The sequence below is a fragment of the Anopheles gambiae genome, chromosome 2 (assembly GCF_943734735.2).
Source record: "Anopheles gambiae chromosome 2, idAnoGambNW_F1_1, whole genome shotgun sequence".
Classification (NCBI taxonomy): domain Eukaryota; kingdom Metazoa; phylum Arthropoda; class Insecta; order Diptera; family Culicidae; genus Anopheles; species Anopheles gambiae.
This window is the reverse complement of record NC_064601.1, coordinates 102,445,182-102,462,306: the sequence shown is the minus strand read 5'-3', so window position 1 is coordinate 102,462,306 and position 17,125 is coordinate 102,445,182. Positions and strand designations below refer to the sequence as shown.

The window sequence follows — 17,125 nt, the reverse complement described above, 5'->3', positions numbered from 1 at the left end:
AGTGATAACATCTGCTTTAATATATTGAAGATATGCTTCACTAAAATGGAATTTAAACGAAAAGAAGACATTGGGCTAAAATAACAGAAAAAGTAAGCTCAAAATTTTTCACAGAATCCTATCACAAATACACATGCAAAACTTCTTGTTCAATTTGAAATTCCTTTCCTCGTTTCCTCCATGTTTTGGACATTCAAATGAGCTCTCATTTATTTATTCTAATAAAAAAAGTTTATCGCTCCAAAACGACGCTCAAATATTCAACCAGAGTCACACCACACCATTTGTAGAGCCAAATAACTTATAATGACAAAAACTTTCACTCAGGAATTTTTATTTTGCCACGCGTGTGTACGTGTATGTGTGTGTGTATGTTAGCGTGTCTAACGCCAGCGTGACTGACACGTGGTTTCGACTCGAATTTTTGCAATAAAGTAACAAGAAAAATGAACCGCCCCACAAATGCTCGCGCTGACAATTTGAGATCGACAACGAGTCAGGGTACACGGCCAGGAAAAAGGAGAAGAAAAAGTGTGCTCAACCAAAAAAAAAGTGACTATAAATTGGCCAAAATCTACCCCAAACCGGAAGAACGTATATCGGTGACAAATGAAAATAAACGAGCTTCTGCCTTCCCCGATGAGGCTGCTGGCTCCCTGCCCTCGACACAAATGGCGCACAATAAAACATGGAATGAGCGAGTTTGAATTGTTGTAATAAAGAAACGCGAATAACAGGAGGGGAGCGGTTCCGGGCTGCCATTCATTGGGCTTGCCCGGTGTGCAGCACATGGGCCGCCACCGGGTTTTGGCATATGGTTTTATGATCCATCACGGCAACGCCGAAAACAACGGACAAAATGAGAGAAGTAAGGAAAACTCTAAACGCCCTCTCAAAATGAATCTGGCACCTGTCCCCCGCCCGTCTGGATGGATTGCACACAGGTGTGTCCAATTTTAAACTTATATCCTGTTGCCCGTTGTCTGGAGCAACCGTCGCCGGAGCCTGCCGAAGCCTGCCGGAGCCTGCCCTGGCGCGAAATGACGTCGAGCCGGGTCGTCGTAAAAACTGATCAATCATGCAACCTTCACCGCCGCTGACAGCTGATGAAATTTTTCCGCGCAATTCGGTGTGGTAAAAAAGGGGGTGAAAAAAAATGAAAAAACCGATTTTCTTTTGCTTTGCTGCTCTATATAAATTTTCCACTGCCACTGTGTGTCACTTTTTTGCCAATGTCGCCCCGTAGTAGCTTGTGTGTGCGCTTAGAATGCAATGTTGACTGTCCATGAGCGTGTGTGTTCTGCGTGGGAGGTGAACTGTTGGCCGAATGGGAACGGGGCGCATCTGACAACAGGGGATACAAGCGAACGTTCCGCGGAACGCTAGCAACATGAAGCCCCATGAAGTCTGCCGCGCTAGGATGTAATGAAAATACAACCGTTGTCAAAATATTATCATTAAAGCACGGCACAACCAAGGCGCGGTTTTCGATACGGTGGTGGTAGTGGAGACGGTGTCATTTGTAGCCCACGTGCCATCGATCATATGGAGGGCCCAGTTGTTGGGGGGCAGTATAGCATGGGAGGTTTCTATTCGATATTGGAGATTCGCATTTCAGCTCAATTCGGTCGTATCGAGTTCTAGGTAAGTATTTTGTGGCTGTGGTGTTGAAAATGAAACTCTGATATCCATGTTAAAACTAACACACAAAATAGGTATGAAGATTTGTAATGCTCTTTGCAGGTTCCAATACAATCTTGTTACTTCAACTTTACTCCGCTTGATACAAGCTTGTGCTTCTAATGGAAAACATGTTGCCTTCATTACAGAAACATAAATCTTTATAAAAACTGCTCTATTTGCAGTATTTATATCAATTATCATATCAGAAAAGATGTATAATTTGTATCATACGAGAATTTTTCTTCAAATCGTATCATACGAAAGATGAATATTTGTTAGAAATCGTTCCGAAACATAATATCCAACAAAAGTCGAACAAAGTCAAACAAATGTTACATATCCACATATAAACAAGGGTCAAGACAAATAAAAAAGCTAAGTTATATATATTCACTGTTTAATTCCTTATATGATAAGATCTTCTACTTTGGCACAACAACCGTTCTCGGTCAAGGCCTGCCTGTACCACTAGTGGGCATGGCTTTCAGTGACCTACGTATAGGTAGGGCATATTCCATTCGGGGTTTGAACCCATGACGGGCATGTTTTTAGGTCGTACGAGTTGACGACTGTACCACCAGACCGGCCTAAGATGAGAACGGCTAAGATAGTACTTAATATTTGTAAAACGTTTGCTCTTCGATATATTTCAAACAAAGAAAGAACTCTGTTTAATGTACTTTTAATGATATTTATCATACCAACAAGCTTTCAACTTAAATTATCACATTCATTAGGCTAATCATTGACTAAGGACGATAATGCGACGCTTAAGAACGCCATTCATTGCCATTATAGCACCCACCAAGTGCAAACGGAATTCCCACGCAGTTTTTGTATATTTAGCTGGTCCAAACACGAGCCAATTTATTATAATTCTATACCCATTTAGTTTAACACTCCAACTGTTCATACAAAAGCGTACGGATTTTGATCGAAAAGGTTCATTTGCTACATCAAGCCAACCAAAAGCAACAGAAACAGATTGTATACATTCTTATGAAATGTGCGCCTTTTTTCCCCATTCCTTTGATTCACCGAATAAAACCCTCTCCGACAACCCAAAACAAACAAAAGATCACGCAAAACCATCAAACGCATTCGTCACCAACAAATGTTCCCTCATTGCCTTCCTCGTCTACAGCAGTTGCTCCTTTCCTCTGCCAGATTTTCTAATGCAGTGAAGGCAGCATCACGATGCGTACGCCGTACTGTTTCCTTAGAATACGGAGTAGAAGCGCAGTTGCTTAAAATTTATGACCTTCGCAATCTCCGTCAAAATCCGGCCTTTGCCGCTCCGACACCATATACACCACCACTCGCCCTTCCCATGACGCCGCATGCCATAATTAATTATGAAACTGTTACCCAGAGCCCTAGCGCCCGCACCCGCGCAAGAGTTCTGGCATCTCTGCTTTCTTCCATTCGCGCGCCGGTGGAAATGGAAAGGCCAACCACACACAAGACCACTTGCGGGGGTGGGAGAGTTCGATTCGTTGCAGATGTTACTACTCCACTTGCGAAGGCACTCTGCTTCGCGCTCTTTCCCCTTCTCTCGGCAAGAGGAACCGCAGCAGTGAAAAGCCATCCCCCATTCCGGGTTTAACATTGCCACCATCCGGGTTCGATAAGAGCGCGCGGTATGCTTAAGCAACACAATTTATCCAGCCCGTTTTTGGCTTCGTTTCCGAGTGTGCGGCGTCGTGGCTGTCCCTGAAGCAGGGCTGTCGGAATGGATGGGTTTAATTACTTATTGTGCCATTTCGGTTTTGGAGCCGAGGCGCACGAAAAACCTCCAACAAATAGACAGTGGTGAAGAATTTGGTAGATCCGCTGTGAAGTTGTCAAATGAAAGACTTTGTAGTTACACTTAAAACGAACAAATTTAGGATTGTTTTAATTTTTTTACAGCTAAGAAAGAGTCAATTGAAGTAAAAATCAACTCTGTAAAACATTAAGCTATTTGTCGATTTCTCCTCCCTGGCTTAGCAGGGCAACAATAAACAATCCAGCAGCTCAAAAGTGAACTTCTTGCGGGCCACTTGTTGCGTTTTGCTTCCATACGAAAGCAATTGTTCCTTCCGCTTCGATTCTTTCGGATAAGAAGCATACTTTACTTATCGAAAGAATTTTCCGTGCCCAGAGCGTTCTCATTTCCATCCATGTTGCATTTTGAGTCTATTTTTGTCCTCCGGCATTTCCATTGATTTCGTTTCCAGCAACAAGTAGCCGGAGGAAGTTTCACTTTTCTTGCTCTTCACAGCCCTACTACTGATGGGAAATTTCTCATTTCTCATTCATCATTCTGCATCGATGACGGACCCGTTCGCTATCGTTTGATGGCCGATGGAGCGTTACGGGGCCAGGACAAATGGCAGACAAATTTCGAAGAAGGAAGAGCTATCTAGGGAGAAGCATCATGCGCCACATCATGCAAATCAAACGCAACAAATGAAATCTTTGCTAACAAAAAGTTTATCAACCAATGGGAGGCCAAGAAAACAAAACAGAAAAGGGAAACATTATCCCAAAGGAACGGCGGTACGGGATCTCCATTACCGCTCGGTGGTTTCAGTTTTCCCGTAGCTCACTGTGTGTTTGATGCGTTTGATCCGTTGCTTCCGGGCACAGTTTTTTTTTTCCCGGGGATAAGCGGAACTACAGCGCGCTGAAACACTGTTTTCCACCGAAACGATCCATCCGTTTTTACCGCACGCAGTTCAACAAATGATATTTATTTGCATTAACTTACGCGTGCGGCGGCGTTTCCGCCGAGGTCGACCGTTTCGATTATGTCTTCGGCGCGGCATTTTCGTTTAATTTCAAATTCGTGCGGGCTATTTATTTATCCCGGTCGCGAAATGTCCCGGTCGCGCGGTGGAAGCAACACAAGTAAATGTCATTGATCGTGGACGATGTTTAGACTGTCGTCGTCTGACCTCCGCGTGCGATGTTTTCACCCCCTCTCAGTGCCGCTGCTTGTCATAATATCGGCTCAGTTGATGAAGACACGCTTGTTAAACAGCGGTAACGGTGCAAACATGAAAGGCTGCAGCAGCAGCAGCTTGTTTTGGGTTAAAAGGGAGGATGAAGGTGATAAATTAAGTGTTATATTTTGGATTGTGTACTCCGATAACAGGTTGCTTTGTGGTTTGGTTGTTGTTTACACTCTGGTACATGTTAAATGATGCAAAGAGAAAGCGAACAATCATTTACAATCGATTTATCGCTGAAGAAACATATAGACAGTAGAAACCAAATTTGTTAACATACCAAAATGTAAATGAAGTGGCATGTCCGTACACACTATTGGGACCTTAAAAGCCCTTGAAATTCAAACTAGCTTTGGTAGAGTTCATTTTGAAGCCAACATAAACTCCAAAAGATTTGAAATGGAAAATCTGTTTACAATCTCATCTCGTGTTGCTCAAAATGCAATATCAAAATCAATACTATCAAAATAAATCTGCTCTGCACCGTTTCCAGTTACACATTACGGACCAAAAATAGCAATTGCATACAATTACCAAATGAAGTTGGTTGGCGAAACCATTTCCCTCGAGTTGGTGAAACCATTGCCCTCCCTTTTTTACCTTTCTAACGACAATCGCCCAAAGCGGCACGCTAATTCTTTGAAAGCATCCAATAAATCGTGAAAAATTTCGTCAAATCAAACGTTTGATCCAATAGCCCAGGCTGTGTCGTACATTATTTGCTCGCCTGCCTGCCTGCCGCCTGTTGCTGCAACAGTATAGCAAAATGAACGGATTTTTCTCGAAACTCTGAACGCCTTTCCACCCCCCCCCCTCCCCTGGTTGGGTGAACATTTTCCCCGGGTGAAATCGAGCACGCCCGCGCGTCGCACGGTCTGTTACGATGCACAAGTTGTTAATTTGGAAAAGTTTTATACTTTTGCGCATCTACGCGAGGAAGCGCACCAACATTCCGCCAGAAATTGTAAGACATCAAACAATCGTTTCCGCATGATTCAGCTTCTGAGTTTGTTTTTTTCTTTCTTTTCTTCTATTCGTTGCAGGCGGTATATTTTTTCTCCAATCTCTACGCATGACTTCGATGCGTTGCGATGTGTGCTGGGGAAGTTTTTAGGTACAGCAGAGCACCGAAGCAATGTACACGGGGAAGTTTTTTTTATTTGTTTGGAGCAGAGTTTGCGGAAGGAAGAAAAAACAAGTTACCGGAGAAGAACGCTCATTTGCATTTCTCTTGGTCTCTGTCGCTGAGCGCTAATCGGTATGGTTGGATGGAGGGATGATCTTTTATTTGCACTGCCAGAGATGAATCATATAAACCCGGGTAACGCGTTTATGACAAATGCTTTTCTCCCCCGTAAGACCGGCATGGCTGTAAATGTATTAGCGGAAGTTCTCTTGCGAGCATTTTACTCGCCTTACATTTTTATGATGTTTATCTGCGTTGAGATGGTTTCATTTCCAGCAATTAGCTTAATTAATTAGTTCGTAGGACTGGTTCTGATTTATAACAAAAAAAAAAATTTTTTTTTTTGATTCAATGTATGTAGCGAAGAAGTAGTAAGTAAGTAAGTAAATAAGCAAGAAATAAATTTATTGGATTGGCTTGTAACAATATTTCACAAGCTTTACATTGGTTCCGATCGATTGACCTCTTCTGAATAACCTGATACTTATAACGCTTTGTATAGGACGCATTGTATCATGTAACGAATGAGTATAGAATGGTTGACCTAATTATGGTATTGTAAGGCAACATCTTGTTGTATTAGGTAATTGATGAAGTAGTAAGTAATATTGCTTTTGCATTTATCAACGCATGTTTATTGTTTATTGAACAAATCGTTCAAGCTTTGCGAATTACACATAAACATAGAAATGAGAAACAGAAAGAAGTCGCTGGGGATTAAAGATTCCTACATGAAAAAAGTGTTATTGAAACAAAAATTACTACATGCAAAAGTATGGACAAAACCAACATATTGATTCAAGCAATCGGAGACAGACACACACAAATTCAAAATATTCATAAAGAGTTTACTTTTTTGGTGGAAAAATAATGCTGAAGGGAAGATGGGGGCAGAATCCCCAATAAGAACAAATGCATTTATCTTAAGGAATATTCCAAGCCACTTTTCGAATAAAATTTACAAAATTTTGTTTGTTTCAGCAAAATTTCACAAAAAAAACATGCAAATAAACGCTTTCACGTTCGAGAATTAGTAAATGCCTTTATTCAATCCACCATTATTCCAGTAAAAGCTGAATGCACATTCCAATATACGCCATTAGGACTACTCCAGAGGTAACGCATTCTGATGGACAATGAAAATAGACGAACCCTAACTTCATTTCTATCCGCAGACTTATTCGTTATTAACAATGCAACAAAAGCAATACAATGTTCGTTTCGATGCATTTTTATTAATTGTGATAATTCAATGCTTTGAGACTAGAATTAGAGTTGAATTACAATACGCTTGTACGTCCCTTGCTAGCTCACGGAATTAGTCAGATTACCGCACATCCTGTTATAAAATTTCCTAGCCTAGAGGCGCATTTAACATTTCTATTTTTTACTTTACCCATAACGTGTTTACAGATAAATTTTGATTTCTTAGTGTTAACATAAGTGTGACATATTTCGCGAATAAAAGCTAACTCGTAATATTACTGTTTATTTCGTTACTGCATGATGGTTACGATTTACCCCAAAAAATTCCCAAAATTCCACATGTTGCGCTAGTTGTAATCCACATCGGAATTTACACCTACTTAGCCATTTCTAAACCGCCTCCCATGCCCTTATCATGCCTTACAGCCTACAGGAGGACAAAACGGTACACAAGCTTGATTCAATCAACACTTGTTGGCCACCCACATTTTCCTACCATCTCCACACCTAACCACCGGTAATTGCACTTTAGCACCACATCAAAGCCACTTTGCGATACATCAATGTGACGCTTTGGGGGGAAAAAACAAAACAAAACAGCTCAATCTGTTGCAAACGCTCCTCCTAGCCCACACACCCCGAAAAGGAAACCGATTAGTACCAACTCCCAATATCCTCCCCCCCCAACCAGGGTTGATTAGGTTTGCTTTTACACCACCGGGACACAATGCATGCCTCGTGGCCGGTGGTCCCAGTGGTTTATCTTTCCACCGACCAACCGGACCCAAACTATGCTAATAAACCAACCTCGCCCAATCTGCGCGATTGCACCGGTGCGGATACACTTTATCGCAGGTGAAACTGAACGGTATCCCAAAAATGGGAACGTTTGTGGTTGTACGCAAATCATGCACGAAAAGGGCTCCGCCGCTCGATTACAAAATGCACCACGAATAACGACGGCGTACAGCAGTACGGCACACACAAACAAAACACCTGCACTGCCCTACCCACGCACACGCACACGTGTGGTACAAGCGAACCTGGGCAAGGAAGTCGTTAAACAACTCGACATAAAAACGTGGCTACGTGCATCGGGTGGAGAGTAGTGATGCGGGGTTGGTACTCCATTCAACCATAACCGAACAGCACGCGGTTAATCTCATCGAGGTTGCGAGATTCTGGTTTCACTTTGTTTTCAGCTCTGCTATTTGTACGTTTCCCAATCGCTCTTCTGCCTCTCCCTCTGCCGTTCTAAACATTCACCAAGATGCACCATTCACATTGAAAGGGCTTTTTGGTATTTTTATTATTATGGTCATTTTGTTGGCGCGCGTCGTTGGCATTTGTTTCGCGGGCTGGCGTAACGGGCCCGAACGTTTCGTTTGAATAATTGAATGTTTATTGATTTTTCTTCCGGCCACTGTTGCCAGCAAACCTGCCGGTGCGCTTTGCTACACCTTGCTTTGTTGAGAATGAAAACTGAACCCTCAAAAAAAAAGTCGTTCGACAGGGAGCAGCAGCTTTCCGGTTGGGTACCGATGTACCGAAAATATGGTAGCGATGTTAGTATTATTTTTTGTTTAAATTTTTAACAGCAAGTTTTTACTTCCAACCGTGCTTTGAATGCGTGAAAGCGAACACTAATTGGTAGAATGGACACGGATGGAAACAAGAGATTTCACTAAATTCCGCTCAAAAACATGTTTCCAACTTTTATCGAGCATAGGTTTTGTCCAGTTTTTGTAAAGCTATAGCCATATTGGATTATTAGTGACACTAATCGTTTTCAAAAGCGGTATGGATATCGTAGCGCACGCATGCGGTTAGATTAGTGCGTGCTGGCAGGCAGTCCCAAGCTAACACAACACGCAGGAAATATTCCAAATACATCGCTCATGCCGCGAGCGGGCGTGTGGAAAATGGATTTACGCTAAATCTTTTTGGTGGAAAAATCAATATCAACGCAATGGAAACGGTTGCCAAACAATGAGCGCACACACCATGGTCCTAAATCCGTCGCTCGGTTGTAGAAAAGTTGTGGTTGGGCATGTTGAACTTACGCTTTTACAGGCGTGTGTGGATTGTAAGCCAGTACAACCAGAACAAGCAAACAAGGTGTGTGTGTGAACCGAGAAAAAAGAATATATTTGTCGTTCGCCAGAAAGAAAGAACAACTTGTAGATGTTTTCGTAGATTATACTGACACCAACAGCTGCATCGATAAAGTTGCAGACCGCGAAAAGTAAATGGAGTTCCAAGCCCAATCGAAGAAACAGGATCAGATTAGAGAGAGAAAGAGAGAGCGAGCGTATAAGGGAGGAAACAAATCGAATCCAAACAGTAGCACAACGCAGGGCAGAAAACTTTGCACTTTAATTGAACTGAGATTAAATGATGGAGCCAAAGCAAAGAAACAAAAACAATGGAAGGATTTAATGCAAGAAAGAAAATCAATTTACTTCACGTTAGCCGGCCGGTTAGATACATTCTCCATGCTGGCGCTCTCTTTCTATCGCTTGTGTTCTTGTCTGCGTTCTTATCTATCCCTTTATCCAATCGGAGCATGTGAAAACGATAACGAGAATATGATACACACGTTCACGCGGATTGGCCCCAAAACCAACGCGCTCCAAATCGAGTAAACACCGAGCAATTCTGTTTGCCTCATGTTTGGCCGTTTTTCGTTATCCAATTTGAATCGAACTTTGCTTTTACAACACTGGTTCATTTCCTACAAGCTCGAGAGCGGCTTTTTTGTTTCGTAAATATTTGAAACAAAAACTTTTTCTCCGCTTGCACCCGTTAATGGAAGTTTGAGGTTCGGGGTTTTCTCCGGACAAGCACTGGAGCTGCTGGAGCTTAAGCCGCCGTTTGTTTGGATTTAACATACAGTGCGCTGTGGGGCAGAGTTTGATGAATTGGTTATGTTTGGAACGATCAGAATAGGATTGAAAATAATGCTTTGCTTCCAAGAAGTAGACGGTGTGTTTTGTTTTTTGCAAAAAGATCAATGTTGGCAGGAACAGACAGAGCATTAAAAATGCGAAATGTTTAATTAAACATTAATAATTAGTATGTATTGTTTTGTATCTTTTGTTTTGTAAAGAAAATAATTCAAACCATTTTCAAATAGTATAAGATTAATATCAATAAAAAAACACAGCTGAAATCAGCAACCTCTGAAGAAATGCTAAAAAAAAATCAAGCTAAACAGATTGTGTAACCTCTTAATTATCCTGACAATCAACGGCTAAATACTTGACATGCTGCTTAACATCAACATTATAATCTGCCGCATTCCCAAAAGAAAGGAGCGGAAATCACTCTCGCCTTTCACACTAATTTCATTCACACAAAATTCCCACTACCATTAGAGGAGCTAGCGCAACAAGCAGCAAAACAAAAACCATTCCCATGAAAGGAGGCAATTAAAGCCGCATCCACCAGTGCCACCATTAAGCCACCCGCCGTAAAGTACATCTGCTGCTGCTGCTGCTGCTGCTCGATCAAAAAGACTTCGCAAAGCAAGAATGAATTCGATTTGGCAAATGTCTTGTGCAAAAAAAACAAAAGAATGCCGTTTACAGCCGTCGCAAGTAGTGGCTCTGTGTGTTCTAGAGTGCGGAAAACGGGGTAAAAAACGGTTAAAAGGTCGTGCTGGAATCAAGCACCGATCTCCAGAGTCGCGAGCAGCAACAGTCGGTACTGCAATCCCCTCCTCGTATCATATTTTTTGCTTACTCTTTCACCCCATAAATCATGCTTTATCTGTCTGTGCCCCGCAGTCTGTCTGAGCGGGGTTTCGCTTTCTATTGCTGCGCTTTTCTACGTTCTGTTCTCGAGTATGGGTATGTGATCGTTGGGCGAGATTTAAGATTTCTTCGTTTTTTTCCCTCTGCCCCGCTCTCTTTATGGCAATTTTATGGGTGCGTTTAAATGCAATCTGACGCGGTACTTTGCGTTTTGGAGTGGAGGCAGAGTAACGTCGCACTAGACCGACCCTCCGCCTTTCAGAACGATAATTTCCCAAGGACTTTCGCCATGAGTGAGTGAGCATTGGTAATGGAGCATTACTGGCTCTGGGTGACACAGTGGGGGATTCCACTGTTTCCACGCAACCCCGGGATCGCGCAGTAGGCATCTACGCGGCCCTTTTCTCTCGTGGCTTTGACTGAAGCTTTGGCTTCAGCGAAAGCGACGATGTTTGCATCTTCTGCCCTGTTACAAGGGTAAACCCACTGACCAACTTTTTTTTCTCCCCCATCGCTGGTGGCCGTCAATTGATGTGTTCAGCTGAACCGAGCAGGGATGAAATATTTACCGACAGCACCAGGCAATCGTGCCGGCGCAAAGACGTCCACGGACGGGCGATGATCGCACCTACCTTAAGGGTGGCGGTTGTCACGGCAAGAAAGACCAAGTTGACAATCACTAATCCAAAGCCGAACCATCTCACCCGATGCTGATGCGGTAGGTAATGGGTAGTTTGAAGCTTGAAGCTTGCCTTTCTTGTTCCCTCGGTTGCGTCTGGCAGAAGCGTCTCGCACGACAGGTGGTCACACTGCGCACACCTTCAAAAGAAGTTGATACGGTGCTGCGCTATGAAGGGTTGTGCTGAAGGTGCCCCCCAGAAGGTGAAGAAGGCGGTGTGTATTTACGAAAGTTAAACACTGAAACACCCGTCTGTGACTGTGTTTTTCCTCCTTTTCTCCAGGCCGTCTCGCACTCCGGTCGAATCGGGCCGGTGCAAGAACGCTGCTTTCTTCCCCGGGCAACATGATTTATGCGCGATTATGAGCGTTGGGCGTTCGGTTGGATGCTTTTGATCGACTTTTGACTGATTGGAGTCCGCTCCTTCGAATGGGGGGGGGGAAAGTGAGACTATCTTTTTCGTGCACACACACCAGCGGACTTGTCTGTGTGGCTGGCAGAAAAGAGCTGAAGATGGATGTAGCATCACAATTATTGGAAAAAGTTGGTCTATAGTTTTCTCGACCCGAAGCAAGGTTTGTAGTTTTTGTTTTTTGTTTTGTTTTTTTATTCTATCAAGCAATGGATTGTTTGCTGTAGCAAAGTGGATTGAGTTCGACTATCGTGGAGGATAATAATGAGAGTTTTGCCCTTTTGACGTTAGGAAACTAATTGAACGAGTTTTGCAGGAAAGAAAGACATCCTAAGCTAGAATAAGCATTACGGACACTTTTAGTTAAGCATGAGCTACACATGGTTAAAGAATTTGATAAAAATAACTAAATAAATAGATGCGATAGATACTACATCTTATATGTTTCTATACGAAATAAATGAAGTTACATTACTAATTGAAACTGTACAGTTTAATGATAATAGGTATAACAGCTAATAAAATAGTAAAATAACTACAGTATTTTAATAAAGAGTCATTTTACCAACATTGTTGATTAAGATTCGACAACAAAATGGCGAAAGAAAAATAAATAAAAGATTTAGTAAGTTTGATTAATCAAGACTTGAAGAATGAATAAACAATATCTAATCCAAGATAATGTAAAAATATGAAGTAATAACACACTTATTCTTTAAAGCAAACTATAAAATAAGCAAAAATTATGCAAAAAAGACTTAATTAATGAAATAGAAAAACAAATACAAAAAACTGAAATTGACAAACAAGCGGGAAAAAAAAGAATGTATATACAAATCCAACCATTGTTGACATCAATTATTATTCTCGTCAGTATGCTTCACCGCAATGCCAAACTTCCCTTGACATTTTATTCCAGCTTTCCTCTGCTTCCCAACCATTACACCACACCACAACTCAATGTCAATCGTAACTGTTTGATGAACTAAGCGGCTTACGAAACGGCCATCAAATACGCGTCAAGCCACCACCGAAAGATGAGCCTTTACCTCACGGATCCAAAGACACTCGTCGTCTCGTCAGCGCAGTGTTGACTACGGAATCGGAAGTACGCCCGATACGCGCAGCAACCTTGGGGAGTGGGAGACAAACTATTAACTCTCCCAGAATGATTTGACACTGACGGACACGCGGATCGGAAATCGAAACAGGAACCGGGTGCAGCGCTCGAGCAGAGCATATGTGTCACCATCAGCGTCGGCGATCAATCACACGGGTGTGCGCGAAACGAAACTGTGCTGCCGTTCGATTTGGGTAATTCGCGTTGCTAGAGAGACTCCCCACACGCGAAGCATACAGGGGAGAAGGAAGTACAATCCCCAGAAGGAAGTGGAGTCGTCAACGAATTGTAGCCGGCGAAATATTGCTCAACATATTGACAGATTTTTAATTGAAATCAATACGCTCTCATGGGCTTTAACCGCAGCGGCAGCAGCAGCCGCTCGCTGCTTTTTGTTGGGAATCGCAAAGTTTTGTTTTCATTCCTCTGCTTCTTCCGCTGACATTTGCGTACCGAGTGTTCGTTCATTTTTTTTTTTTGCTGAACACTGGAGCAGAGGAAAGCAATGCAATCCGATTCGCTCTGTGCTACGAAGGTCCAGTGTGGTGCGGGTTTGAAAAATGTGTACGTGCCAAATGAAGCTCTGCTTGTACATCATTTAGCACACATGTCATGCCAGTGCAGGCTAGCAGGCTGGCAGGCTGCCAGCGATTGCGGAGGCGTTTGATGGTACGATTGTGCACGTCAGGTGAAGTGCTGAGCAAACTTGTTAAAATGCCGAAAATCGGTGTTAATTGATGAATGAACTTTTGCTCCATCGAACGAGTGTAGTAGTGCTGCTGCTACTGACACCATCTTCCTCCTGCTGCTGGATTGTTTGCTTATTGTTGAGCTTTATTATTGCACTCGTGAAAACAAAAATACACACACACACTTCAACTGAAGAGTGGTAGTACATATTGGGTTTATAGGGAGGGTGGAGCAGTGTGGTTCCTGTTTGGATTTCATAGATGGGGAGTTGATACCTAAAAATAGTCACCAGCTAAAGTATGGGATCTATTGCCGACTTGCCACTTGAGCTAATCGTTCAGCAAACAGACACAGATGAGGGAAGTGTTTGTGTATGGAAATGGCAATAGGATCGATTGGAACTATCGGCCACTTCATACCCAATTTTTATTAGACTATTTTTTTGGAAGCGTACTTTTAATTCAAAATAGGTAGTTGTATGTGAATTTGTTTGAATTCTTTTGACTGGTTCCTCTTTGGTAGTTGCCTCTATAAAGGTTAGTGAAGAAGAGGCAGATGAGTTGGCACACTTTGCTGCAACGCCAACGTCCACCACCAGGCAATGCCAGCAATGCTAATCTTAACTGCTGCACACTGCTGCAAGTGAGTAAACTAAGATTAAACTAATCGATAGTCATCCGCGGTACGAAAGCAAACAGTTGCATCACGACGCTACACGCACAGCCAGTCGTCTTCGGCGCAGAGAAACGTGTTTTTAATAAACCGTTTTACGACGCTCGGCTTAGTGCGTCACGTAATCGGGTAAAGCCTCCAGGGTGGCATTAGCTGGTAGGTGGTCCTACTATCATATCACAGCCAAGAGCGACAGCCATTCACCGCCGGGCAATAAAGTGGTAGCTTTATTTGTGGTGGCGCGAATCGAACTCAACGGGGCTGGCATTCAAAAGGGGGCCACCGAGCGAAATTGATACGCCGGCGTACGGTGAGAGTCCTTGCTGTTGCCTGCGGAGAAGCGTTTTAGTGATACGCACACAACGGCTTAGCGTCGCTAAAACTAACGATCATCTTCTCGTTTAATGATGATGATTGATTTCGGAGTGAAGGATCTTTTGAGACATTTCGAGGAAGTTGCAAAACAATAGGAATACCTCTGCTAGGTGAATCATTGTAATCATCATGTGGCGGGCATTGTATAGTCCTGGTGACATAGGTAGAAATGATAATAGCTCGTAGGATTTAACGGGTTAATTCCAACTGGGTGCTTTTTTACGTGTTCAGCTTAAGGCCTTGGCACAAAGTAGTGCTTTTGTAAAACAACTCATTACTACCCCGGTTCTCATCGTTGCAAACAGCTTAGTGGTTCTTCTTAATGCTCTGCGTCATCTAATCCGGTTGAAATTCACCACCGCTCCGAAGCACCCAAGGGAAGTCATCATCACACTACTCCCGAAGGACTTGGCCGCTCTTTGAAGCATCTCTTAATTTACGCTCATTTGCGTTTTACCCGACATTGCCATACACACCCACATAAATAGACGCAAAACAATGAAGCTCCACCGCTCGACTCGACGCTTCCGCTAACACATGTCTTCATTTTCGCACAAGCAAATCCTCTTCCCACGTGGACAGATAACACGACCCGCACGCGGATCCATAAATCATACCGAAGCCGCCGAGCACGTTCCGCACGCTCTCGCTGTTGACGCGACGAAACCGTTGCGCGTTCCGTTGCGGCGAGCCACCTTTTTGCCATATACCTTTCGCTTTGGCCCAACGAACGATTGTCATGTGTGAGCAGGTACCGGTGGTTGGGGTTGAGGTGGGTTTGGGCATTAGGTGATGTTATGGCGGGACAGGTTAATAACGCACACAGCATGGCTTGATGATGGTGAGCAGGACTTTTCGTTAGGCTACGCCGATGAGGAGGGATAACCTCTGCCACGGTTTGTGCGGGGCCAGTGTGCGCTATCCCGGGGCCTCGAACCCGGGGAAGATCCGGCAGGCAGCTTTTGCTGTGCGTGTTGCAGACATTCAGGGGCAAAGTGCGTGCGCTAGCATAAATGAACTCACAAAGTATATCATTATTATCATTTATGATTGTTTACGTTTTCCAACCGCAAACGGCAGTGCCGCGCACAGGCCTCGCTCACGCTTAGGCGGTTGGCTGCGTGCTCGCGTCACGGCATGGGTAGCGCACATTTACTTGGCGGATGATAATGGTTGACTGGCTGGACGGGGCCGGGAATAATTTGTCATATTCCTGCTCTCGTTACGACTCGACCGTGCCCCTACTGGCCAACGAATCGAGCGGGAGGGAATGGGCCTTACCCAAAATTCTTCAGGTCAGCTAATGTCTTTTTACCGTTATAGCTGGGTCGCAGCGGTCGTTGTTGGTGTGGTGCGAAATTTATCAATTTTCTGTCCCCTCTATTTACCGGGGAAAGGAAACAGAGCGAGGACACGTAAGAGGAGTAGTAGTAGTTTGAGGTAGTAGCATTCGGTTGTTGGCACCTGAGTTGTTAACGGAAGTATAATAATTTCTCATCGCTAAGTGGTATCTGCTTAGTGGGCGCATTGTGTGCTAAAGAGCTGGGTAAACATGGACACTCTCCCTCCTCCTACTCCGATAACTAGATGATGCCGAAACGGTGGATTAAGCGTATGATAAATGAATGGTTCATTTGTTCGGTCTATTTCCAGATCGGGTGGAATTCGTGCTATCCGCGGCGTAGACGTGTGTAGTTATGATGCTCCCTATTCATGCCTACAGAAGCAATAAACATAGCAGTTGTGATCTAGACTAAATACCTAAATTAATTCAATTTCTGACTATCACTAATAATCGCGTTAATCTTTACATACAATTCAAAGTGATGAGTCTAAACTAGCGGTCGGCAAACTTTACGACCGAAAGAGTCAAATTCTACAATAATGTTCGAAGAGTTTCACGTCAAGAGCCAAATTGTTAAACTAAGAACAGATATGTATGAAAATTCTATGAAATATACTAACTGTTAAGAGCCGTCATCTCGATATCTAAGAGCGACATGCGGCTCGCGAGCCGCACTTTGCCGATCACTGGCCTAAACGATATTAAATAACTAAAACTTGAGACAGAAATTGAAATGTTATGAAATAATTAATTGTTACAGTTCAACCAATGGGATATCGCACGTTCTCTTTTTTGTATGGAAATTGACATTTTGCAATGAAAATAACTTCAACATTCCGTATATCAACTATCCTAAACAAAGCTTAACAAACTCTCATATATTGTTTGTAAAAACGGTTATAACAGGTACAATCGCTGTTTTTCCACTGAACCAAACGACTTTTGTAAAGTAAGAATAAACCCGATTAAAAACAATGCTTGTGCAGGAAAAATAGATATTGGCTGGATA

General features: G+C 43.1%; 1 protein-coding gene across 17 annotated transcripts in view; it reads right to left on the bottom strand.

Annotated features, from left to right (window-relative positions):
* The window catches only part of LOC1277113 (collagen alpha-1(XVIII) chain), a 195,670-nt gene that overhangs the window by 143,661 nt on the left and 34,884 nt on the right, over positions 1-17,125 (bottom strand). The gene's annotated exons all lie outside the window — the stretch shown is intronic.